This window comes from Chenopodium album, chromosome 1, assembly GCF_948465745.1.
Source record: "Chenopodium album chromosome 1, dcCheAlbu1.1, whole genome shotgun sequence".
In the NCBI taxonomy this organism is placed as follows: domain Eukaryota; kingdom Viridiplantae; phylum Streptophyta; class Magnoliopsida; order Caryophyllales; family Amaranthaceae; genus Chenopodium; species Chenopodium album.
Window position 1 is genome coordinate 11,053,268 of NC_137834.1, and position 25,799 is coordinate 11,079,066.

At 34.8% G+C, this 25,799-nt stretch overlaps 1 pseudogene; it reads left to right on the plus strand.

Moving 5' to 3' along the window:
- Positions 1 to 889: 889 nt before the first annotated feature.
- Positions 890 to 25,088, plus strand: LOC145562547 (non-functional NADPH-dependent codeinone reductase 2-like; annotated as a pseudogene).
- The last annotated feature ends 711 nt before the right edge of the window (positions 25,089 to 25,799 follow it).

The window sequence follows — 25,799 nt, forward strand, 5'->3', positions numbered from 1 at the left end:
GGATTAAAATTGGACCGTCGAACTTCATGACCCACCTAACGAACTCACCAACCCATCTCTAATGAAATCCAATTCAATTCAATCTAATCCAATTCAATTGCACACTTCTGCACCATTAGACTCCCATCACGAAATTCACAATGCAAGCTAGAATGAGTCCATACCCGGATACCCCATGGCCACTAATAAAACTATGTACTCAAAAATCAAAATATATTGTCTCCTAAAACAGATGGATCACACATTCGCATATATCACATGGCAAATCAATTATGCGTTCACCACATATTTCCTTGTCATTGTCACTCTCATAATATATGGGCGGATGGACCCAATAATAATAATCCAACCAATGAACCCTTTGGATTATAAGGTCGACACTATTTTCTATCACTTGTGTAAAACTCGAGTATTTTCCATAGATTAAGGAATAAAATTTTAAAAACTAATTTAAGCATCAATCAATCAATAACTTAATACTAAAAGCGAAACCAGTGATGACACATGTCATTCACTGGTTAAAAATTTTCCCTCCATTTTTTCTTTTCCTTTTTTTTTTGGTTTTTAATTTTGTCAATTCTTCATGAAAATTATTTATAGCCTATAATATTCACCTAATGAAATATTCTTATATGTATATATTTTTTATATTAAGTAATTTTTGTGATTTTCTCCAAGATTCCTACAATATTCTCATGCTAATATCTCTATAATAATCTCATGCTAATATTATAATTTGGGAAAGCTTTACTTCTATATTAATCTCATGCTAATATTTATGTATTATTTTGTAATATTATTATAAAAAAATATTTAACGACCGTGCATTGCACGGGATTTTAACCTAGTATTCTGCTATTTGCTAAGCACTCAACAACCAAGCAAAAAAGGGAAATAAAGAAAAATGGGAGATGTGGCAAGTCCACCAAGTATACCAATGGTTCAACTAAGCCATGAAGGAGTGTCATTGCCAATTTTGGGTTTTGGCATGGGGCCGAACCCACGAGTCCCCGACGAGGTGTTGAAAGCAGTGGCCCTCGAAGCTATTGAAGTTGGATACCGACACTTTGACACGGCCCCCATCTACTTGACTGAGAAGGGTCTTGGTCAGGCTATCTCGGAGGCACTTGAACATGGGATGATTAAATCAAGAGAGGATAATTTTTGTGACTTCTAAGTTGTGGTGTAGTGATGCTCATCCTCATCTTGTTGTCCCTGCTCTCAAAAGGAGTTTAGAGTACGTAATTCTTGCATATATACTTCAATTCCATGAATGATAAGTTATTACTTAGGAAAAATTGCTAGGAGTAATCCCACTTTTGAGGTGTCTGCGAAAAAGAATCCCACCTTTGGGATATTTTTAAATAATCCGACCTTTATACTCAATCCGATCAAAACAGTCTCAATCGGTCATGTAACATGTTATAACAAGTTACATACTCAGGCCCCAACCAGCGTCGACGCCGACATTGCCACTAACCCCCTCCCCTGAAAACCCCATTCTCGTCCAGACCCCAGCCCCATCTGCGTCCTCCTAAACAACTAAGCACCTTCAATTCGAAACCCTTCTCCGTCCCAATCCCGACCTCCCACTTCCCCCACCAAGTTTCCGCCCCTTCCCCTGTCACTTTTTTGGCCTTCTCCCCTTCTCCTCGGCCGGATTTCGGCCTAGAACACCATCCTTTCCATGCCTCGATTTTGACCCCTCCTTTTCCAGCCTTAATTAATTTCGGTAAGAGGATGTGACGGAATAGGGTAGAGGAGTGGCGGCGATAGGCGTGAGGGAGCTGCGTTCAGCGGCGGAGTTTGGTGGGTGGTTTGGGTCGGTGGTGGGGAGGAGAGGTGGCTAGGGTTTGGGTTGGTGGTGGTGGTGGTCATTTTAAATTTTAATTAGTTTTAAAAAAAGTTAGTTTTAAATAAGTTAATTAAGTTTAATTAGTAATAATTATTTCTTTATTTCCTTCAAAAAAAGTCTTTCTCAAAATAATGTTGCTTTTTTTTATCTAATTTCCAAACTACAGCCACTTTTTAAAAATTTCCCATTATATTGTCCACGTCGGCAAATATACAAAAATCGGTTTTGTTTTTTTACGGTTCAAGTGAAAACCGCTACTTGAAGTGGCGGTTTTCATCTGAACTATTAAAAAAAATAATCTAAGTTAAGGCTTTGAGCATCTTCAGCACCTGCATTTCTCAACCCCATATTTCCTCTTTTTCCATAGTAAATCTTCTTTGACATATGCAAGTATCACACTAAACTCACATACAATTTTCTCAACGAAAACCATCCCTCAAAACATCACTTGTCAATCAAACTCCATTTATTTCCAAATTCATCTCTCACAACTTTCTCCCAATTCTAATTTCATTCATCAAACTTACAATTCTGATAATTATTTGACGATTTTAATAATTAAATTGAAAAAAATAAGTTAGGGCAACTAACTAACCATTCACTAACATAATTAGGATAAATTAAAACAGTAGCAGAATTGTCGCAGGAGCGGCTCGATGGTGGAGGTTAGTCGGCAACGGATTACTCCTGCCATGGTGATTGAGGCGCTCTCCTTGACATACTAGAACTCTAGAAGGTTGGTTGGCTGTAGAGATTTAGAGCGAAAAAGGAAACTTGCATCGCTTAAAATTTATACCAAGTATGTATAAACCGCTACTTCAAGTCGCGGTTTCAAAGTAAAAACCGCTACTTCAAGTAGCGGTTTTGCAATAAAACAGTAAATAAAAAAAGTCATACTAAACCGGTGACGTGGACGGTATAGTGGGAAATTTTTAAAAAGTAGCTGTATTTTAGGAATTAGATAAAAAAAAAAAAAAAGCAACATTATTTAGGGAAAGAGTTCAAAAAAAAAGTAATAATTATTTCTGTAAAAAATAAAAGTAAAAGTTTTTTTCTTGACCAATAACGTTGTGACATGTGTAGATTAGGGTTAATTAAAAATAAAATTACCTATTCAACCGGTTCCAAGTCACTTGGGACCATTTTGAGCAGATTTAGTATAATGGTCGGAATATGTACAAATATCCCAAAGGTGGGATTATTTTTTCACGGATGCCCCAAAGGTGGGATTATTCCATCATTTTTTCCTATTAATTCTTAGCAAAGTTACACAGTATATTATATTCGTTCCAAATCAAATATACTTTGTACTTTGTTAGTGCGACTTTTAATCAATGGCATTTGTTGGGTTAAGTGTGGCCCAAATTCCATAGCCCAATTCATTATATGTCAAGGTTTCTACAAAATTCTAAAATAATCGAGAAATTAATGGAGAATGGTGGAAGAATATAGAAGCAATGAATGCTGAAGAAAGTTCTATATTTATGTGGACAATTTGAAGAGTTTGCCTGTAAAGAAAATTCCACACACTTCCTCCACCTCCTTACATCACCTATAAATATAAGGTGTTGGGAATCATTTAGAGCATGTTTCCACCTATATATCCTCCAATACTCTGATACTCTCATACACCCGAGTGTCCCTCCATGCTTAGAGAAAATTTACCTACAAATTCCGTTCTCTAATATATCTATCATGATCGGAGTTTCTACCAACACACAATCTCCATAATCTACTATTCTTAATTTGTATTACTCCTTTGTGAGTTCCTATAGTGAGAGTTTCTTGTAATACTCACCTTTTTAAGGGTTCTTGTACTCTCCTATTTTTCATATAGTAGATTATTTTGACGCTCGTCGTTCGTGGGTTTTTTAATAATTTTTCCCACGTTAAATATTGTGTATCCAATTTGAATCTACTTATCTTGCCTTTATCTATCTCCTAATTATTTATCAATCTCTACATCTTTAATTTGCTTCCGTTGCGTAGTCATCAACCCTAACATCATTTAATTAACTTTGAATTAGTTGGTGATATTAGATAATTATTAATCCTTTTTAAAATAAAATTTCTATTTTACATTGATGAATGAGAATGTGAAATCAGTTCACATTAAACATGCATGATAAAATGAGAATTGAGCGACAACATTAGAATCTAGAACTAACATCATTTAAAATTGTATGTTATAGTGTTGTTGATAATATAATGGTTGTAACTTTGTATGTTAAAATGAAAAGCTAAACTAAGGAATTTGGATCAATAGATTCATCATAAATATTGGGTCCATTGAAAGCAACACTGGTAATAAAATTTTGTGTTCTCCCCTAATTATCGAAAATTTACTTGAATAAACTAATTCAGAAATATTAGACATGAAAAATTGACTTATATATACAAGTATAAATTTTTTTGGCTTCGAAATTAGTTTATTAGAACACACTTATTGGAATTGTGAATCAAAGTTGATTATCCTTTATTGACAATGAAATCGTCTAAATATTTTCAGAGACTTATGTGAGGATAAATATAAAGAGCCTAAACCTTAGCTTGCAAACCTTTGTTACGAAGCCTTCAGTGTCTTAATATGTGACAAACTTTGTTAGGAAGCATTTAGTGTCTTGATATATATGATATTAAAAGGTTATGTTAATTAAATTTAATTTGTTTTAAATTACATAAGAATACCTTTTTAACCTTTTTTTTAAACAATCATCTAACACATTAATTGAAACCTAACTTTTGAGAAACTTGTGTCTCGAAAAACCTATATATACACCGTATCAATTATAAAATTTATGACAAAATCATGCATTGAAGTATTGAAACCAGAGCATGTGATGATGTCGAGTGTTGGTGAAGGATTTATATTTTCGTCGAGTGCAAATACTAGATATATAATGGATCAAATTATTAAGTTCATTCTTTTGGATCGTCATTATCTGTTGCTAGACGTGATCAATGATCTTTGGGCAAGTCAAATACTCCAAATCCCAATAGAATGGATCCTATAACGTCACACAAAAGGGGGATGGATTGACAAAATACACTACTAGAAATCAGCTGAATTCCAACGGATTGCTTCCGACGGACACGTAAATCCGTCAGAAAAACTAAAATTTCCGACAGATTTATATTCCGTCGGAAATTTCTGACGAATTCATCAATTCCGTCGAAAATTTCCGACGGAATTGAAATCCGTCGGAAAATAGGTAATTTTGGACGGATTTTATATCCGTCAGAATGTTCCGACGGATTAATTTCCTATTTTCCGACGGATTTCAATTCCGTTGGAAAATAAATGATTTCCGACGGATTTTTCCGTCGAAACCATTAAAATAACGAGTATTTTTTTAAAAAAATATCTCATAACCCTAATAAGTGGGCGCCGCTTCTTTCTTTCTCCTTCCTGCTCCTCTTTCCTCCTTCTCTTTCCTCCTTCCTTCTCCTCTTTCCTCCTTTTCTCTTTCCTCCTCCTCTGTGGCGCCCTATCTCCTCCTTCTCCGTCGTCTTTCTCTTTCCTCCTCCTCCTCTATCTTTCCTCTTCTTTCTCCTCTGCAGTTATTCTTCTCTTTCATCTTCTCTTTCCCTCATATTCTTTCCCCTTTACCAATCAAATGTCGAACATCATCTTCAAGTAATGGTTGTTACGGTCGAATTCGAGCTTGAAATCCTTAGATCTAAAGGTTTCATGGTCGAATTTGACCGTATGAAACCATATTCGAGTGAAATTCAAAGGAAAAATGGTAATATAGGTATGTTTTCTTGGTTTTATTTGTTTTTTTTTGTTAATTTATGGGCTGTGAATTTGTATGTTTTGTGTTTTTTTTTAATTTTTAGGTTTAGTTACTGTTGAACGTGGTGGATGGGTGGCGGACCGGTGGTTGGTTAGGGTTTGGGGTGGGTGGGTATCTGGGTGTGGGAGAGTTTTCTGGGCTAGTGGGTTAGGGTTTGGGGTTGGGTCGGGATCTGGGTGTGTGGGAGGGTGGGCTACTAGGATCGAGTTTGGGGGTTGGGTGGGGATCTGGGATCGGGTTTGAGGGTTGGGCGGGGTCTGAGTGTGTGGGAGGGTGGGGCTACTGGGTTTGGGGTTGTGGTTGGGTGGGCAGTGGCGACTGAACTTGGTGGTGGGTGGTGGGTGGTGGTGGGGCTTTTTTTTTGTTTTTTTTGTAGGCATTTCCGACGGAATTTCCGTCGTAATTTTTCGACAGAGGTATATGTAAACCATAAAAATTCAAACCTACAATACATAATTAAAGAGGTAGAAAAATATACGGGAACAATTATTAAATTAATAATTTGTGGGTTACAACTCTCATAGATCTCTTGATTCCTCTCTCCAAATTAAAGGGCTAGGATTTTGATATTTGTTTGTAGTATGGGGCCTTGTCGGCTTATTCCATACTATGGACCTACAATGTTTGGTAGTAGGGAGGATATGGGGTCTTTGTGACTTATTCCATCTGAGCCTAATTAAACCCTAGATTCGACCCTCTTTATATAGAGAGTCGTAGAGTAAAAGATAATAATCTATGAGATTCAGAAGATAAATATCTTATAATTTTTGATATTATCTTTTTATTTACATATATCTGACACCTAATAATTAACGAAATTTCGGTGTCAACAAATGCCCCCTCGGGACCTGTTGTGGAGATTTGATATCGGATGCAACTTGGTCTCGAAATTTTCTTGTAGAATTTGAAAGCAAATTTGGTATGCCCCCATTAAATCTACAAGTTTTGATACTTGAAGAGTGGAGATGAAGAGCGAAAATTGTCCCACCGAGCGTGCCAATTTATAAACCATAAAAATTCAAACCTGCAATACATAATTAAAGAGGTAGAAAAATATACGGGAACAATTATTAAATTAATAATTTGTGGGTTAAACTCTCGTAGATCTCTTGATTCCTCTCTCCAAAGGGCTAGGGTTTTGATATTTGTTTGTAGTATGGGGCCTTGTCGGCTTATTCCATACTATGAACCTACAATGTTAAGTAGTAGGGAGGAGATGGGGTCTTTGTGACTTATTCCATCTGAGCCTAATTAAACCCTAGATTCGACCCTCTTTATGCAGAGAGTCGTAGAGTAAAAGATAATAATCTATGAGATTCAGAAGATAAATATCTTATAATTTTTGATATTATCTTTTCATTTACATATATCTGACACCTAATAATTAACGAAATTTCGGTGTCAACAATATATTTTGTCGTTATTTTACGACGGTCTTTTCCGGCCCGGAAATGTTCTTCGGACACATAAATTCCGTCGGAAAAAGTGTTTCCGACGGAAAAGGCCAATTTTCCTACAACCCCTTTTCCGACGACTTTTTCCGACGGAATTCCGTCGAAAACCCGTGTTTTCAAGGAAAAGTTTTCGTCGAAAAACGGTATTTTTCTAGTAGTGATAAAGAATCCCATTATTGGGTCTCGTGGAGTGGCCGACCATATGGGTTTTAAATACTTCCTCCGTTACGTATTATCTGCAACAAAATGGGTTGCACATTTCCTAAGAAGAAACTTTTAAGGGAGATTAATTAAGGAAAGCTCAAATAATTAAATTCATAAAAGAACACCAACACCAGTACACCACCACCAGAAACCACCAAACTAGCAACCACCATAAACCACCTAGACCCACAACCACCCAGACCCACAACCACCAAAACCGACCAGACCCACAACCACCCACAGACCCGAAATCACCCAAACCTGCAACCGCCCAGACCCATAACCATCCAAAACCAACCAGACCTATAACCACCCAGAACCGACCAGCGCAACCACCAAACCCGTAACCTCGGCCCTCCCCTCTCCCACCCAGTCAACCACCAACCACCCACCATCTCCCCAATCACCAAAACCCACAACCACCCACTCACCTTCCCCTCTGCTCGAAGTCAACAACCACCCACCGCCCTCCCCTCTCCTCGAAATCACCACCAACCACCCTAAAATATGAAGAAAAAAAGCTTAATTTGGAAAGTATTACCTCCTCATCGCTAATTTGGGGTTTATTTGGTCAAATTTGACCATGAAAACTCTAGATCTAGAGTTTTCATGGTTATATTTGACCATAAAAACCTCAACTTTAAACTTTAATGGAAGAGGAAGTGGTTGCGACGACTTTAATGGAGGAAGTGGTGGCGACCTAATCTTATGGTGGCGATGGTGTTGTGGTTGTGAAAGAAGAGAGAGAGAAGATTGATGGTGAGGGTGGCTTGAAAGGGAAGAGAGAGAAAATAGGGTGGTGGTGGAATGGTGGTTGTTAGAGAAAAGAGAGTGGAGGTGAGGGTGGCTTGAGAGAAAAAATATGGTGGTGTGGTTGTGAGGGAGGAGAGAGATTGAGTGTTAGTGTTATTATTGAGGGTTAATTAAGTTAGGTTAATAAGTTAATAACATGTAGTTAATGTGTTAATTGGATTGAAGTAAGGGTTTTTTTTAGTAAATTTACTCAAAAAAATTTACTATATAAAGAAACTTTTTTTTTGTTGCACATAACTTGTAACATCCCAAAATGGAAAATGTTGCACATAATGCGTAACGGAGGAAGTACAAATTTTTGCCTACACCCAAATGCAGGTAGCACTACCTGCACCCCCTCTCTCTTTCTAATGACGTCATTTTAAGTTTTTCAGCTTCGGATCACTTGAAATATGTTCATTTTTAAATATGTCAATATTCAATTTTTTTTTTTTTTTTGACAAAATGTAAATATTCAATTTTGCAACATTAAATGTTCAATTTTATTAATACGACGTATTATTTTCAAATTGTTTTTTTAAAATAATATTTTTATTAATTTGTCTTGTTATTTAATTAATTTAATGAATTTCGTTTGAAAAAATATCTTTCAATAATAAAAGTAATTCAGCTACAATAAAAAATATTATTTTAAATTAATATACACTCATTGTTTCTTAAGTATAAAAGGGAACTTTTTTCTTAACTTTTTTAATGTAGATATCTTAATTTAATAAATAAAAATAAAAAATTCAAGGGAAAAAATTAAAAAAATTAACTTAAATTATGTACGTATTACATATGTGTTTTACAAATTAAACATCGTCTTTTGATTTAATACATTTAGTGTGAATAAAGATATTACTATATAGAATCGTCCTCCTTGTTGTATGATGTTTGTGCGCTTTTCTTGATACATATTTTTTTTCTCAATATATTCATTATCGTCTTCAACTTTTTATTTCATTATCCATAATCCCGTGTAATAAGAGAATAACTTAATTAGTAATAATAAACGCACACTATAAACAAAATAGGATAATATAATAAGCATTTACAAATACAAATTTGAACACATTGCTAGAAAAAACATAATTTAGTATGAGAATGAACAAATATTAAAATGTAAATGAACATCTTTCAACATAAAAATGAACTAAGTATTAAAAGTCAAACAAACATCTTTTAATACAATAATGAACAAATATTAAAATTTAATTGAGCATTTTTTCTGATAACAAACAAGTATTAAAACAAAAACAAATACTCCATATCTTTTAATGTGAGAATGAACATGTTTAGATACTAGAATGAACAAGTATTAAATTTCAAATGAACATCTTTCAATATGAAAATGAACATTAAAATTCAAATGAATATCCTTTAACACATATATATGAGAATAAACATGTATCAAGTTTAATTAAAATTATATCAATATGAAAATGACCGTAAATAAAAATAAATTACATCTAAAATGAATAATTAGGATAGATTTAATTTACTAGCCAAAATTCACCAGATAAGAGTTTTAATTAAAGACTTAAATTATAATAATTAATAATGGATAATTCAATTCCATTAATAAATTTATAATTTGTCTTTATATTTGAATATTATTCCTTCTACAAATGAACATGAATTCCATTTAAATGAACATTTACTATAGCTTAAATTTACTATCTAAAATTCTCCAAATAACCGTTTTAATTAAAGAATTAAGTAATATTACTTGATAATTGACGTTTTAATTCCACAAATCAAATAAATATATCTTTAATTTTAATGATTTATAATTTGAATATTATTCCTTCTACAATTGAACATGAATTCATCCTAAAATGAACATATACTATAGATTACATTTCATGTATAGTCAAAATTCACTAAATAAAATTTAAATTAATGAATTGAAATAAGCAATATTAAATGATAATTGAGGCTTCGATTTCATAATCAAATTGATAATTCACCTTTAGTTTTAAATTTTTAATTATTATAATTTGAACATTAATCATTCTACAAATGAACATGAAGTCCATCTAAAATGAACATTTATAATATATTAAATTTACACGAAATTTATATAAGCATCTATTAAAATGTAATTGACCATATACATGAGAATAAGTATATAATGAAATTCAAAATTAAAATAAATAACTGACAATATATTTTTGATCATGTATCCAAATGAGTATGAGTATGTATCAAAATTCAATTAAGATTCTCTGTAACAAATATGAATGTTTCAGGATACAGAAATTTTGTAGAGTTAAAGAAAAAATTAAAGAAGTATAAATTAATGAACTTTATATCAAAAATTTAATGATAATATATTATATGTAAATAACCACATATATTTATATCATAAATGAACATCTATCAAAATAAAAATGAACATTTATCAAAATAAGAATGAACTTTTTGTCAAAAACACAATTCGTAATAATCCTATAAAATAACAGAAAATTACAACAATTGTACATTGTTTTCAACTTTCTTGTCCAACAATCCTCGATATTAGAATGCAACATAATTTAATTTTAAAAACTAGAAAATTCCATTCTCTAACATAACTTAACCATAATAACATCAATTCTTACCAGTATTTTAATATATATATATATATATATATATATATATATATATATATATATATATATATATATATATATATATATATATATATATATATATATATATATATATATATATATATATATCTCAAACATTTATAGTATAATTCATCCAACATTTTAAGATTTCTTTCTGTACTTTGACAATAAATTTGGGGTAAAAATTTAGGGTATTAAAATCGAAATTTAACGATTATATGAAATTGTTGATTTGGAAAAAAGAGAAAGAGAAATTAGTACATCATCAATGAAATTGCGTCGACGATGAAGTTCCGGTTAGTGGTGGGCCAATTGACCAGATTGGTAAATAAAAAAGACCTCTAGCGACAGTTTGGTAAAAAAAGCTAACAATATGCGACAATTTGGTAAAAATAATAAACTCCGGCGACATTTGGACCAAAAAATCTGTTTTTTTCCCGACAAACTCTTTAAAAATCCTATTTTAATTTTTTTTTTTTGTTCTTAAATTTATTTTTTCCATTTAAAATATTGAATTTACATGTCATCCCTTTTTATTTCCAACCCCTTTTTAAAAAAAATTTCGTTAATAAGGGGTATGAAACTTAAGTGAAAATTGATATTTAACGTTTTTTTTCTTCAAATTGTTATTCCTGTAAAAAAAAAAGGGTTGGTAAAATAACAAGAAAAACGAACTATATTAAGCATTCGCGAGTACGTAATTTATCGGAAATATTTGTATTTTTTGGGTTAATTGTCGTCTAAGATTATTTTATTTACCAAATTGTCGCTTAAGGTTAGTTTTTTTTTTTTTTTTTTTTTTTACCAAATTGTCGCCGGAGTAAGTTTTTTTACCAAATTGTCGCTAAGGGTCTTCTTTATTTACCAATCTGATCAATTGGCCATTAGTGGTGACGTGAATAGGTTATGATGAAACATCCTAAAAGGAAAAAAAATGAAGGTTTTTAGAGAGAGATTGCGGAAAGGATGAAGGTGTTTGGAGAGAGAAAATGGAGTTTTTTTTTTTAGAGAGAAAATGGAGTATGAATGCTTTTTGGAGAGAAACAATGGTGGATGAAATTTTCAGAGAGACAAAATAGAGGATGAAGAAGCGGTAAGATGAAGATGGTGATGTATGATCTAATTATTTTTTTCATTTTTTACTTTTATACAAAAATTTCTTTATTTGTTAGATGGTGGATGGGGTGTAGGTATAGTAACCTACACTTGGGTTTTGGCATATATAATTAAGTTTTAAAGGAAGAGTATTGTGGGCTTGGTTTTGGACTCTAATTATACATATGATGTATAAATAGAGGTCTTACCTAAGGTTTAAGACATAACACAATTATCAGTCAATTGAGAATTGACTTGCTAGCAACCAAACCCTAGCCTCAATCACTCTCCTTTACTACTCCGACCCCTTCCTCCCGCCCGTTCAACCGTACAACCCCCCTAGTGCAAGGTGGCACACGGTGGTGGTGTGGTGGTGTTCGTGGTCAGTTTCCTCCTTCCCTCTCCGTAGAAGGTGGTTCAAAGTGATCGTGCTCAACTACCTAGCAGTAGTGGAGGTTCGATCCTATCCCGTGGACTAAGTAGAGGAGAAACGCTTGGGGCTTTATTATCTCCCTAATTGACAGTCATCGCTTGTGGAAATCACCCGTCAAAGGTATGTATATGTGATTTTTTATGTGTTATTGTAGACACCCATTTGTGTCTCCCCAAAACCAAACCCAGTGATGAGTACCTTTCACGTCGAATCATAATCGAATGAAACGAAAGTGTGGAAAGTCTAGTGTTGCGGAAAGTTTTAATTTCTTTTCTCTTCTTTCTATTTTTGAAAACTTTATTTTAAGAAAACAGCCAATCCAGTTTGGTTGGTCCATGATATGAGTCCAATAGTAGTGTAGTTCGATGGGGCTTACAAAGAACTTTCCAACGATATATTATAAGCCCAATTCCGATGAATATTGAGGAAGTTATGGCCAATTTACTAAACTGGGCCCGGTTTGAGCTTTATGTACGGCCCAATGATCTAGGGGAGGGCCTAATATGATTTATCATTCCTAATGAAGTTAGGAATGGTTTTAGTCTTCTAGATTCTTCTAGAAGGTTCTTTTCATTCCTAATTCAATTAGCATTGATAAATTGACTTTTGTTGACTTTTCAGAGTTTTAATCAAAATAAAATAGCATTTTCGAAGAAATTATATTATTTTATCCTCCAGTACGGTAAACTTATCGGATTTATGAAAACGCGTTGGTATTAGGCTTGGCGCCTAACCCCAGGCCTTGGCGCCTTGAACCAGGCCTGGCGCCTGGCGCTAGCCATTGGCGCCTGGCGCTAGTGCTGGTGCCTGGCGCCAGCTTTGTTTTCTGAGCGTCAGACTCTGTTTTGTCCAATTTATATTTTTGGCTGATTTTCTCTATAAATATCGTATTAAAAACTCCGTTTTCATGGACCGATCATCTTCATTCATTTATCATCTACATTCATTCATTCACCTATTGTTTTCATTCACCAATTCTCATCATCCACATGTTCGATAATCTGTTTTAATTAGCATTCCTTCAATTCTTTCAAACTTTGTTTCTCATACAAAATTCCGCATTCACAAGATCTAGATACACCTAGCCATATTCGAAGTTGCCTTCTCCCTAGACGTGAAAGGTTTTAATTTCTGAGGGTTTGGTCCCAAATCTCTATTTCAATTATTTAATTTAATTGTTTGATTATTATTTTCCTTGAAGTTACTAACGTGTGTATTTTGTTATTAGAAAGAGGTACGAGGCATCAAAGTAAGTACTTTAATTGATTTATTGATATTATGATGTAGAAATCATGTTTACATTGTTATTATGATATTCCTAGTATCATGTCTAAGGTAACTTTAATATTAAATATGATTGCTATGATGCTTTCTATGCTCTTCCTAATATTTATGATCGTTAGTATCATGTTAGGTTTAAAGATTTGATTTTTATGGCTTAGTGACATGCTAGGATCTGTTATTAATCTTGTTAGTATCATGCCTAGGATCTTGCTATTATTATTATTATGCTTTAATATTAACATGAACATGATTATGATTATAATTGTTATTATTTATGATGATTAATTTATTATGTTGCTTGATGATATTTATTGTTATTGCTTGATCACACCTTTTATGCATACTTAAAAAGAATTGGTACTTGTAATCACGCTTAATAAGATAATTAATAATCTTGTTAGGGTTAATTGTGATTATAATTCAAGTGATCACCAATAATAGTTTATTTGTGCATTAATATTCAACTAACATAGATTAAACAGGTTTAGGGTTAATCCTATTGATTGCATGTTAGTCAGAAAGCGCACATGAATACGATCAGAATAAAGTAGAGGCCTATTATTAGGGCAGGTTCAATCTCTTTTAGGTTGGATTTGTACCTTCATCCCCGAACCCTTATTTGGTTCTAGACCTTATGGAGTTGACGATCTCTTGGATCGTTAAGGGGTGTAACCTTCACCTCGTGAACGGTTTACAAGTTCCTAAAAAACTTGTTGGCGACTCTTTTGCTCTATCTTCTTCCCTTTTGGACGCCACCGTACTTTAGTGTATGATCACAGTGGGGTTCAAGCTAGTGGGATTTTAAAGACTTGAAATTATTCCCTACAGTTTTTGGTGACTCCACTGGGGAAGATTTCTATTTTAATTCCTGAATTTGTTTCGGCAATGATTTAGAATGAGTGGATGAGACTCGAAAAGTTCTAAGTATTTCATGCTCGTAATTTTGATTAACATTATTGTCATATGCATAAAAAAGATCTCATTAGAAAGACCATCCGTAATGAGTTAAAAACATAGGATTTTACACGTAGGAAATTTGAGGAATGTCTTTCACAACTAGGACTGAAATAACACTGCGCGAAACTGGAAAATTTTATCGAGCATAGAAAGCTGCTGAGGCATGTGGGAAGTAGCGTCAGGGGCCAGAGCTTGGCACCAGACTTTTAGCCATAGCGCTAGACGCCAGCATTGGCGCCAGGCGCTACAATTAAAAACTGGCGCCAGTCTCTGATTGCTGGCGCCAATTTCCCCCAATACCGAGCCAGAAATATGCGTTCTAATTTCGACCGGTTTTTCGTATTGTTTGCTCGATCCTACTTCCTGATTGAATTTTTTCTCTCTTTTCTAAAACCCATATGTGTTCTACATATGGACATAACACTCTGGGAATTCATGCTCCATCTACCCGATTGAACGCTCCGTGCAACAAAGGGTACATCCGAGATGTTGAATTCACCAAACCATGGAAGCGAGTTTTTTCTAAAACTCGCGGTGTCCCATCCACTTGCGCCAACCCTTCACGGTTAGGCTTCCGCGCGGTGCATCTGGAAAATTAACCATGGACCCTCTTTGACTAAACCATATCCCGAACTTTAGAGAACTAGAGCCATGGTTAAGTTGCGAACGCATTGCATCATATTGTGCCTACTTGACTAATTGTGCATTATTCATTGTGCATATATATATATATTCTATGTTTCTCTTAACCGTTTGTTGACTTGTGTTGAGACTAAATAAATTAATGACTTAAAGAACTTTGCCTAATTAATTAATTAATTAATTAATTTGAGTCAATAAAGTCTAATATTTTAATCGGAATTGACCTAGTACGACTTTAGGCATATCCCTGTTGACTAATAACACCGAAAACAGTCCCAGACCGAAGCTCCAATGTTGGCGCCAAGGCCTGAGCTGTAGCGCCACACTATGGAGTGTAGCTCTTGACGACAGCTATGTCGCCTGGCGCCAAGCTCCACAGTGTGACGCCAGTCCTGTCGCTTGGCCGACAGTTCGGATTATTGGTCGAATCATCACCTGGGGTCTAATTAATCAGTCTCCTGTTTAATTCGATTAATTTTCGCTGTCAATAATATCTTGTCGAGTCATTAATCGAGTCTTAGTCACATAGTCTAGCCACATGGTCATGACACGAGTCTTAACATGTCACCTACACTCACTAGTCTAAGCACACACTTTGAGTACATCACCATGACCATGTCTTAGGTCAATGCATGAGTCGGTCTTTTCCGTCATTTGAGTTGGGGGGTACATTCTATTCCTAATTCTTCATATCCCTCCACCTAAATCTTCTTCACATTCTATTCCAATCTTTCTTCACTTCCTCCATCCATTGCATGTTGAATAAAGTTTGAGTCAAATAATTAACAATGAATATCCCCAAATTCCTTTTCCACAGTACTTGGTCGAGGAGAGAAGGGCGATTAATCAAGGACAACCTCTTTGTTCAAGTCTCACTTTTTGATGAACCGATTCGTCAAAAGAGGAAGGCTAAGACTATAATGGCAACACAAAAAGAAGTCAATGATCTTAAGAACCAACTGGCTACCGTGACTGAGACACTGAAGCTTCTCGCGCTCAAGGTCAATGATCCCGTGAAGCAACAACAAATGAACCTCATGCAAGAGAGTCTAAGCAAGCTATCTAGCGACTATAAATTTCAGGGCATGAGTTCACAAGGGGTCTCGCTGGACAAGGAACTTCTTCCACATAAGTTCAATGCCACTGACATCCCTAAATTCAAGGCAACAGATAATCCTTACTTTCATCTAAGAGCTTTTGAAACCATAATGAGCATTAAGGGCATCGATAAGAAGGTCTTCCCTTCTCTGTTCTCACTATCTCTTGAAACCGTTTGCCAACATTGGTACTTCTCCCTCGACAAGGAGAAAACCTCTACCTGGGAATTGATAGTAAACGCTTTCGTTGATAGATACAAGTGCAATATTCAAGTTGAAACCGATCATAGACAACTTGAGATGCTAAGACAAAAAGAGAATGAAGGTTTTACTTCTTTCTTTAATAAATAGAGGGAAACTTCCGCCAAGATGATTGAGGTCCCCACCGAAAAGGAGTCTGTGAGGATATTTATCAAGAATCTTCAAGAGAAGTATTCGAAGCATTTGAAATATCAACACAATTTGAATACTTTCAAGGCCGTTTATGACATCGGAATTGAAATCGAAGACGACCTCGCAAAGCAAAAAGCTACTAACAACAGCAACCACGGTGGCTGGAAAGGAAAGAAGAGTGACAATCCTTCTTCTTCCGAAAATGCCCACTCTAGTAATAATGTTAGTACCTTTGACCATAGTGGTGTCCTAGCCATGGACAATCAAGGATCTAAAAGGAAACCCAGGCGAGAGTTTACACCCATTGGAATGACCTACGATGCTGCTTTCGACCGTCTTTACGATCGAGGATTAATCAAACCTATTGGCCCTACCGAGGATCCAACGCCAGAAAATCGATCTTTGAGATGGAATCCAAACTCCTATTGCAAGTACCATCGAGGAAACGGTCATACTACCGATGAATGCTACAGGTTTCAAAATCTCATTCAAGATCTCATAGAAGCAAACAAGGTCCCATTGCCTCTAGCTAGCGAGAAAACTGGATGATGTCGGAGCAAACAACACAAGACAAGAGGCGAGCTTCAACGAAAAGATTTCGTGACCTCTTTTTCTATTTCTTTTTCTTGTTTTTCCTTTCCCCAATAAGTCTAGCATAGGCACCTTTCTTTTCCCTTAGATTAATTTTGTAGATTATTTATTTTTATTTTAAATAAAATGAGCATTTTATTCTCTTACATATGATCATCACATTGCTTACAAAAAAAAAAAAAAAAAAAAAATCTGTGTCGAATTAAGCACAAGGTATACCAATGATTTGAGGCACCCCTTGTAGCCACATCATATCTCCTTTCACCTTTCGAATATGCAATCCTTTCTTCATAAACCACTTTGAGCCTCGTCTAACGATAGACCCTTCTTTTTTCAACCTACATCTACCTAACCTTGGGATGGGATGGTGTGCAACTTGTGCAATTCTAAAAAGCTTGAGTGATTTCAAAAGGTCAAATTAAAATAGCAAAAATAAGCAAGCAAAAATAAATAAAGGTGTACAAAAGGGCAAGTGTTCCAATGTCTTTGATACGAAAATATCTTTGATATGAACACGTCTCAGATTGCATCTCTTATCGAGTGCTCGGTACCGTGCCTGAGAAACATGAATGCCAAGTGAGTGATAGACCGCATGATCGGGATTGCCCACACTTATAAAAATAAAATATATGCTAGAGAAAAAGATAAAAGTGAGCTAAAAAAGAGAGTAGGAACTCAAGCATAAAAATATAAAGATTCAAAATCAAGCTTGCACACCTTGGGGGCTTATCTAGGGTCTGGAGCCTTTATCCCCTTCTTCTATAACCTTTAGCCTAACCACGTTACAACCCTTAAAAAGACCTTTTTGAGGTATACACACTTGTGCGAGGTTCGGCTAGAGCTACGTTCGGCCTGATTCCGAACGGATACGTAAGCAACCCCACATCGAGGTGCGGCCGTAATAAAAATGCATTCATATTCACATTCACACACTTACACCATGATCATATCAAGGGATTTCCTATGCTCATCCCTATTCATTTAGAATCTAGACTTGGGGGCTTGATCCTTACATCATTAGCTTACCTAACCTAAGAGTCACCACCATTTGACTCTTTTCAATATATCTTTCGACACACTTAGCTCTTGAGGCCTAACTTTAGTGTCACTTTCACACACCGCACAAATACATGACCAAATATACTTCCCTTAGGAACCCTTTGTCATGGAATCTCAACACAACGCCGAAGCATGCCTTGTCAAATCGCTTATCAATCATAATTGTCATTGCATCACAAAGTATGAAGTGCTTAGCCTCCGTGCCTAAGTTACCCAAATACTTTCATCATTGAGTCAACAGTTGAGATAGCCTAGGATGGATTAATCCTTGCACCTTGAGATATAGTATCAAACAACATTTGACTAAGCTCATTCAACATGCATCTTTAAACTTCGATTCTTTCTTTTTCACGTCTTCCTTTTTCGGGAGAAAGTCGGTACCCTCCACAAAAATGACGGAAAATTTTTGTTTTTTGCATTTTTCGAGTCGCACAATCATAATACAATGCACACACGAGTCATGTACACATTGAGTCATGTCATGTCATATCACTTTGATTTGAGTCTAACATATATGTCAAACACTTCGAGTCGAGTCAACCTCGAGTCAGTCAATCACAGGGAGTCAAGTTTATACCTTGAGTCGTGTCAAGTCGATGAGTCAAGCAACATTAAACCTTAGGTCAACCCTAAGATATTTTTAAGCCTTAGGTCAACCCTAAGATGGCTAAAGAGATTGACAAAGTTCTATAGTAAAAAATAAATACAGGTGCAGCTGAATAGGGAAGACCCTATCACAGCGTTCGGTGACAGAGTCAATTCTTGGCGCCAGAGATATCTCAGCAGCGACAGAGCTCGAAGCCTCTCAAAAAGGTGATTTCGACCTCATACAGCAATTTCGGGTTCCTTGGTACGCCAGTTAGCCCCTATAAGCAATTTGACATGATTGAGTAGTCGATTTGATTACAGTCTAAGTGATCGACCTGACGAAAGATCGTCTCACTTAGCTTAAGCGCCTAAGTATTGGCTCATTACAAGCACCAAAGCATCGGTTCAAAAGCAAGCACTTAAACGACAATATTTCCAAATATGGATTGTCGCGCATTCTTATTAAACGACAAAGTTTTCCAAAAATTGGATTGTCATCCCCAACTGACAATATTTCCAAAAATGGATTGTCGTGCATCTTCTTCAACGACAATTTTTCCAAGATTGGATTGTCATCTCTGGCAAAGTTTCCAAGCGTGGATTGTCGTGCTCCTTCTCTGTTTGGCAAGTTTTTCCAAGTTCGGATTGTCATACATTCATACATCGCTGGCAAGATTTCTGAGATTGGATTGTCATACACCCAGTTCCCTATGGCAAAATTTCCCAAAGGATTGTCGTAGGTCTCTACTCATCATAAATTTCGGCAAAAGTTCCTCCACGTGGATTGTCATTCATTTCAATAAGTGGCAAATTTTCCCGAAGTGGATTGTCGGTCGACTCTTTTTTGCAAATGTTCCAAGACGCGGATTGTCAATTGTGGCAATATTTTCCCAAAAGGATTGTCGCATAGCGTTTGGAAAATTTCCAAGGTAGATTTCTTTCAAGAGTTATATTCCAAGACATGGATTGTCGATCGTAGCAAAGTTCTTATGAAAGATTGTTACGAAGCATTGGCAACTTTTCCAAAGATTGGATTTTTGGCAAATTTTCCGAGATACGGATTGTCGCTTCATCGTGGCAACATTTCCAAAGATGGATTGTTACGTGGCATTGACAACTTTCCCTAAATCGGATTGTTATACATCATACAAGAGTTGTGTTGGCAACTATTCCCAAAGAAAAGAGGATTGTCATCACAGCAAAAGCACCGACATACTGGTTCACAAGCAGCAAAGCGCCGACGTATTGGCATAGCAAACATTAAAAAGCAGTGATCTTTTCGAAGACTATTACAGCGGAAAAAGAAGCTCTTTGCTCAGAGATGAGTGAACATCGAAACAGCAAGGTGGCGTTCCCTAGATTGTGGAGAGTTGTCACAAACAACTGAGGATTGTTTCAAGAGAAGCAATCTTCGATAGTATTCCCTTGGACGTGGAATATTATCATAGCGGAGGAGGATCGTTTCAGGCGAAGCAATCTTCCAAATTTGGAAGCAGTTACAGGCGTAGCGGTTTTCAAGCGGGATGGCATTCTCTATCTTGTAGAGGTCATCAAAACAATCGGTTACTTTCAGAGACGTGTGCTCGACGGTGCAAGATACGCGTTTCTTAACTCTTTTATCTGTTTTACTAACGCTAGTTTTGCAGGTATTGGCGTTGCAAGAGTGATTTAGGATGGCAGAACGTTTTGAATCATTCTCCGTCCCTATCGATACTTTGACTTTTGTTTTCGAAACTTGCGTTTTTCCAAACTCAGTCAAAGTGGGGGCTTCTGTAGACACCCATTTGTGTCTCCCCAAAACCAAACCCAGTGATGAGTACCTTTCACGTCGAATCATAATCGAATGAAACGAAAGTGTGGAAAGTCTAGTGTTGCGGAAAGTTTTAATTTCTTTTCTTTTCTTTCTGTTTTTGAAAACTTTATTTTAAGAAAACAGCCAATCCAGTTTGGTTGGTCCATGATATGGGTCCAATAGTAGTGTAGTTGGATGGGGATTACAAAGACCTTTGCAACGATATATTATAAGCCCAATTCCGATGAATATTGAGGAAGTTATGGCCAATTTACTAAACTGGGCCCGGTTTGAGCTTTATGTACGGCCCAATGATCTAGGGGTGGGCCTAATATGATTTATCATTCCTAATGCAATTAGGAATGGTTTTAGTCTTCTAGATTCTTCTAGAAGGTTCTTTTCATTCCTAATTCAATTAGCATTGATAAATTGACTTTTGTTGACTTTTCAGAGTTTTAATCAAAATCAAATAGCATTTTCGAAGAAATTATATTATTTTATCCTCCAGTATGGTAAACTTATCGGATTTTCGAAAACGCGTTGGTATCTGGCTTGGCGCCTAACCCCAGGCCTTGGCGCCTGGAACCAGGCCTGGCGCCTGGCGCTAGTGCTGGTGCCTGGCGCCAGCTAGCCAGGGTTGGCGCCAGCTTTGTTTTCTGAGCGTCAGACTCTGTTTTGTCCAATTTATCTTTTTGGCTGATTTTCTCTATAAATATCGTATTAAAAACTCCATTTTCATGGACCGATCATCTTCATTCATTCATCATCTACATTCATTCATTCACCAATTGTTTTCATTCACCAATTCTCATCATCCACATGTTCTATAATCTATTTTAATTAGCATTCCTTCAATTCTTTCAAACTTTGCTTCTCATACAAAATTCCGCATTCACAAGATCTAGATACACCTAGCCATATTCGAAGTTGCCTTCTCCCTAGATGTGAAAGGTTTTAATTTATGAGGGTTTGGTCCCAAATCTCTATTTCAATTATTTAATTTAATGGTTTGATTATTATTTTCCTTGAGGTTACTAACGTGTGTATTTTGTTATTAGAAAGAGGTACGAGGCATCAAAGTAAGTACTTTAATTGATTTATTTATATTATGATGTAGAAATCATGTTTACATTGTTATTATGATATTCCTAGTATCATGTCTAGGGTAACTTTAATATTAAATATGATTGCTATGATGCTTCATATGCTCTTCCTAATATTTATGATCGTTAGTATCATGTTAGGGTTAAAGATTTGATTTTTATGGCTTAGTGACATGCTAGGATTTGTTATTAATCTTGTTAGTATCATGCCTAGGATCTTGCTATTATTATTATTATGCTTTAATATTAACATGAACATGATTATGATTATAATTGTTATTATTTATGATGATTAATTTATTATGTTGTTTGATGATATTTATTGTTATTGCTTGATCACACCTTTTATGCATGCTTAAAGGGAATTGGTACTTGTAATCACGCTTAATAAGATAATTAATAATCTTGTTAGGGTTAATTGTGATTATAATTCAAGTGATCGCCAATAATAGTTTATTTGTGCATTAATATTCAACCAACATAGATTAAACAGGTTTAGGGTTAATCCTATTGATTGCATGTTAGTCAGAAAGCGCACATGAATACGATCAGAATAAAGTAGAGGCCTATTATTAGGGCAGGTTCAATCTCTTTTAGGTTGGATTTGTACCTTCATCCCCGAACCCTTATTTGGTTCTAGACCTTATGGAGTTGACGATCTCTTGGATCATTAAGGGGTGTAACCTTCACCTCGTGAACGGTTTACAAGTTCCTAAAAAACTTGTTGGCGTCTCTTTTGCTCTATCTTCTTCCCTTTTGGACGCCACCGTACTTTAGTGTATGATCACAGTGGGGTTCAAGCTAGTGGGATTTTAAAGGCTTGAAATTATTCCCTACAGTTATGCTTGTAGATCTTGTTTAGCAGTTTAGGTGCAAACGAATATGATTCGTGAAATTCCGCATTATAGTACCTGAATCCCTACATTTGGTACATTTATAGGGCTTTGAATTTGGAATACCTTGACATGTATATGATACATTAGCCAGTAAGTGGAAAAGCCAACGCCACCAAAAGTTAGGGGTGTCCATTCGGTTTTCGATTTGGATTTAGCCCAAATCCAATCCGATCTGAAATAAATTTCGGTTTTTAATATTCAAATCCAATCCGATCCGAATTACTTACCAAGTCCAATCCGATCCAATCCGAATTATAATTCGGTTATTTGGATCCAATCCGAATTAAAATACGTTGCTATTTTTTTTGGGTCTAATGCAATTATAAAAATAAAATTGCAATAATAAAATTCAATTCTTGAAAGTATAGTAGTACATGATTTATACAAGTATTGAAAACATAGGTTTACATAATTAATATTATTATAATCATAAACATAGTTTAACATGATGAATATAACCATATTTTATTGTAAAATAACGCTTTCATAATTCGGTTATTTCAGTTTTTTTTATCCGAACATGGTCAATATGATCCAATCCAAAAATCCAAATTTTCAAAAAAAATTCAATCCGATCCAATCCGATTTAAAATTTGGATCCGATTGGATTGGATTTCGGTTTTTATCCGAATAATAGACACCCCTAACCAAAGTATTTCCTGCACGAGGAAGAATTCCTACCATTAGACCTTAAGCTAAGGTGTTTGGACGGCCATGGAAGACAGGAAGAGTACCAAAGGCTAGGCCTCACTAAGGCTATCGGCGTGTGCAATTTCACCCGTAAAAAGCTCAAGCAACTTCTAGCCATAGCCACCATCCCACTTGCAGTCAATCAGGTGAGTTATAATCAACATTCTTGCTATTAACTAAACACATATTGACGTACAATGCACAAGTATATAAGTGCATTACATACATAGAAATCATAATCGTTTTGACAATGCACAAATATACAAATTAGAATTAAACAATAAAGTTTGATCATAAAATCAAATGTAATGTATAATATTAGAATGAATGGAAAATAAAATGGCTATAGAAAAGTTCAAAATAAAGTATGGATTTTAACAATTTGTATATATACCTTCTTTTCTTTAAATATAAATTAAAAACACAAATTAGTTTCCACTTCACTTCTACTCTCTTAAAAATTATAAATTAGTACAAAATTATATTGTTAGAATATTTGTATTGAAATTTATGCCACCATGCTAAATCTTAATATACTTATACTTATAAATTATTGTATCAATTTACGACGCAGTAATATTTAAGTTTATGGCCAAAGTTCATACTCGGAAAATTGTTGCATATGTTTAAAATATAGACGATGGTGCTCCATATAATCTCTTAATATGGTATGTCGTTACTAGTACTCTTGATCATGTTTGTTTTATTTGAACCTCCGAAAATTGGAGACTATTGGAGAGGTAAAGACATAACAATAACGTGTGGCAAATTTTGAAAAAGGTCGAAGTTAATCCTAAATGGCAACAAAAGGAACTCATAAAATTTTGGAAGACCAATGGAATCTTGGTGATAGCACACTCACCATTGGGCGGTCCTCTTGAGGAGCACAAATTGGTGATGGAGAATAATGTTCTCCAAGAAATTGCAAAAGCCAAAGGAAACTCTGTTACACAAGTAGGTGATTCATTCATATTATGATCCCTAATTTTTGTTACTTCTTTTATCATTATATTCTTTTTGGTATCACCTTCAATAAAAAATTTCATTCAATTATGACTACATGTTCGGGATCAATGACAAGTTTGATCACATAGTGAATTGAGAATCTATCAAACCATGTTGATTACTGCTTGTTACATTAAGAAAAAATAATTTGAAATCAATCCTACGTTTTCTAAATACTTACATGTACTTAGGTGTATTTGGAGTTATGTGTATTTCATTTTTATTTATTTTTTCATTTAATGCTTTTTGCTAATTTCTAAATTTCAAATCAACAAAAATATTATCACATGATTAAAATAATGCTCTTTTTTACTGCATCATATACGCCTACATGTATAACAAATGCTATATGATTTACACGAACATATCATTCATCGTTGAACAAGCCAGTAGTGAACAATAACAATAACAAACAAAAAAAAAAAAAAAAAAAAAAAAAAACTAGCCAAGAAACCAGCTACTAATGAATTTGTGCTCTACATGCATGCGTGGTTGATTGGTACTATTAAGATTGCATTGAGGTGGCCAGATGGGGATATGAGCAAGGCATAGTAATAGTGGTGAGCAGTTTTATCAAGGAATGGATGATAGAAAACCTTCAAATATTTGACTAGGAATTGAGCTCAGAAGACCACAAGAAGATTGGTAAAATCCCACAAGGTAGAACACTGACTGGATGGGATTACCTTTCTTCCATTGGGCCTTACCGCATATTCGAGGAGCTTTGGGATGGAGATCTTTAAGACAACTTTACTAATAAATAAGCATGTGACAAATTGCACTTGATGTCTTACAATTAATTATTTTATGTTATGTCGTAATTTTAATAATTGTCATGATCTTGCTCCTGCCTATAGTCCTATCCATATGTGTAACTTATGTCAATGAGTTGTTAATTTATTTCATAATTGTACAAGGCTCCAAAGGACAAGATTGGTATTACTGTTCTAGTTTGAATATTGTACCTAATTAATGATGAAGCTATATATATATATATATATATATATATATATATATATATATATATATATATATATATATATATATATATATATATATATATATATATATATATATATATATATAATCTGATTATAAACAGGTATATACAATATTGTTGTTCTAATCTACTTTTGAATATGATTGTGGTCTAGACTCAACCAACCATGACTAAAAGATCAAACATATGAGCATGAAATTGGCAACATCAATTGATCAATTGAAAGTTGTACATGCACGAGTTCAAATTAAAATGCTACATGTGTACTCTGTTACTCTCACATTTTAGCAACAATTACATAAATATCAAATCAGCAAATCTAACAAATCACTTTCAATTTCACTCCAACATTAACGTGGCACTTGGCTCCCACAAAATACAACCCAAAGAAAAAGGTACTTGTACCCAATTACCCCACAAACTTATGATCATCAATAATAAAGACACTACACTC